This window comes from Lagopus leucura, unplaced genomic scaffold (genome assembly GCF_019238085.1).
Source record: "Lagopus leucura isolate 7727_CA_CO unplaced genomic scaffold, USGS_WTPT01 59015-0_obj-0_obj, whole genome shotgun sequence".
NCBI lineage: Eukaryota > Metazoa > Chordata > Aves > Galliformes > Phasianidae > Lagopus > Lagopus leucura.
The window spans coordinates 25813-28977 of NW_024968505.1; positions in this window are offsets into that span (position 1 = coordinate 25813).

The window sequence follows — 3165 nt, forward strand, 5'->3', positions numbered from 1 at the left end:
TTTCTGCAGTTATGACAGTTTTTATGATGAAAGATGTTTCGCCTAAAACACTCTTTGTTGAGAATTATATGGTGTAAGAAATAGTACCATTTTTTTAGTACTGTAACAGATTCCTTCTTTACATGTATTTTTTTCACCCACTAGCTACAGAAACACTGAGAAATTGATGGCCTTTAAGTCATTAGTAACGTGGCTTCTAATGCACTAAGCATAGGCCTGATGGTTTGCCCAGTTACCATGTCAGTGCTAGTTATAGATTTGAGTGTCCACCAAATAAAATTAGTATGCAGAGAATGTAAATTGAAGAGTCTGGTTTTAAAATTGGGCCCTGGCTATAGACATACATGGCTGCAATTTTCTGGTGGGCAAATGTGACAAGAGCATTATGCAAACAAATCTGTGCAGCTTTTGTATGGAGCTTGCTTACACTAAGCGATTTTCTAGATCAGATATCACGGAAGTACCTGATAAAAAGTATAGTCTGCATGGGAGCAACACCTAAGAGATGTGAGCAACAGGAAAGCTATTTTGAGAAGCTAAATCAGAACCTGAGGCAATTTTTTGAACACATAAAAAATTTAGACACAGACATGTCTGTGCTCTATATAAAGCACCAAAATTTAAGGGGAATCTCAGGTGATTTGAAATGCAGAGAGCAAAGACTACAGAATACAGACAGACCTATTTACTCAGTGGGATGTGGGTTATAACAATACTTTCAAGAGAAGTTGCTTTCCTGCTTTAACCTATGAAAAGCACAGCGTATCTACCTGTTCATGTGCTTGTTTGGTTTCAAAGTCCATAGAACAATTTATGAAAAAGGCTCATGTATTTAGGGCAGAAATTCAGCAGTTGCCATAAACTCATCACATTTCAGTCTCTTGTAATTTGAGACTAAAATCTACATTTTCTATTAAATTACAAGTCACTGAAGTGTTGTGGCAGTTCTACGCTGGAAAAAATCTGGCTGCATTCATTGGAGGTTAATGGTTAAGGCAGATAACTGTTAGCATCCTAGAGCTGGTCAGACATTTTGAAGCTGACTTGCTTGTGGTTACTCTCTTTGAAGGTAGATTCTTGCTGCATCTCAGCCCGATGTTGAATCACTGCAACAGCTCCATCTTATGCTGTTACAAATGTTCAGTTTCTCCTTGTGGTTTAACACAACTGGCAGCTAAAACCACCACTGTGGCATTCTCTTACTACTCCTTACCTGAATAGAAGGAGAAAACATGAAGAAGACATTGGACAACAACAAACAATTTGCCCATCAATTACTTCCAGAGGCTAAATAGTCTCATAATAGGGAGTTCAATGTATGCAATTTATTAGCTACTGACAGTACTCTAGACAAGTGAGAACTAAAAGCAAATAAAAACACCTTCCCCCTCCCTTCTCTTCTGCCTCCCGGACCTAAACTGTACAAGCGAGCTGTAGTCCACCTGTAATACTTGTCTCTGGCGCTCTGTAAGGGTCACAGTGGTCACTTCCCTCCTCTGCTCCATGTTGGTCCGTCCCATGGAATGCCGTTCTTACTGAGCTCCTCCTCAGCAGCCTTTCCATCCACAGCCTGCAGCTCTCCGAGCATGGCTCTGCATGAGCAGCAGCTCCCCCAGCCCTCTTCCTTCTTTCCCTTTTCCTCTCTCCCAGCTGCTCTTGCACAGCAGTTTATTTCTTAAATTTGCTCTCCCAGAGCACACCCAGCATGAATCACAGCTCAGCTGTGCAATGGTGTGTCCCATTGGAGCAGGTGGAGCTGTGATCTGACATGGAGCAATTTTGGGCTCTGCTCACTGGGGCCCCCCTGCAGGGCTCCAATTACAAAACCTTGCCATGTAAGCCCAACACAGTCCTCTATGTGTCTTGCAGTTCTATCCTAGAAATAATGGACAAGCTGTCTCTTTGAAGTAGCACTTAACGATGTAACAAGAATTAAAAACTTTAGCATGACTTATACCATAAAAGTTTTTCTCTGACAGTCAACCACAGCCCAACGCTTTTGCATTACAGTGAAGAAGAGGAAGACATTAATCTAATTTCTATTTTATAATCACGCAGTGGTGGAGAGAAAAAAAAAAAAAAAAAAAAAAGTTTTTTTTTAAAAAGAAGTAAAACATAAGCATGAAACATGACCTACCGTATTTTTTTTTCTGATATCACCTGTGTTGGTTTTAGTTATCCTTTGAATTTCAATGCAGACCTCATTAAATGGCAGTTTCTATGTCTCAGAGTTTTAGAATCTTCAACTGTTGTGACAAATACATACCAACTAGCTATTGCTCAGTCATAAAAGGTGGAGGTAAAAGGTGAGAAGGACCCCATAAGTGAAAGTAAAAAGACAAGAAGACTTCACAGTGACTGAGAATAAGGGGGGTGAAGGGCAATAGTTAGAGATAGTTTATAGAAGCGAGAATGCAGAGCTTGTTAGAAAATAACAGATGGCAGACACTGGCTCTGAGATAGCAAGGGGGATGAAGGCCATACTATTAAGGTTTGAGAACAGCCCGAGACATTTAGCAGGGAGGTGATTATGTGTCCACAGGGCAAGAAGAAGAGGAGGGGAGGGGAGGGGAGGGGAGGGGAGGGGAAGGGAAGGGAGGGGAGGGAAAACAAAGCACTTTAAAATATTTTCTGATTTTCAGTATTATGGATAGCAAAAATCTCCTAATGAGAAATTTGAAAAGAGACTGCAGGTATTTTTTCATTAACTGTTAGTGGCAATGAACCTGGTAATGAAAACTAAAATGTCACCTGGTATGTCCAGTAGATTTCTCAGATGAAATGTTCATTCACATTCTTCCGCCTTTTGTCAGAGCTGTGTAATGAGATAGATACACCTTAGATATAGGAAGAACAGATTTGCAGCCAAATCCAAAAAGAACGTGAGCACAAAGTCTGCCTAAATACTGTTCTTGGCATCTAAGCAAACAGAGGCCCTTAGCTCAGGTAAGGCCTGCCCTGGCTCCTTAAGGTGGGCTGCACTCCCTCAGTGTGGCCATCACAGCCTTTCAGATACTGCTGCTATAGTAGAATTCAGTGATAATAGGACGGGCTAAATCTTTAGCAAGTATTCACAAGGCAGTGTTCTCCTCATTCACAAAAAAAAACAGCTTTTACAGTGTTGTTCCAAAAGAACTCTGGCAGCTTTTAAGTGAGAGGTTCTTA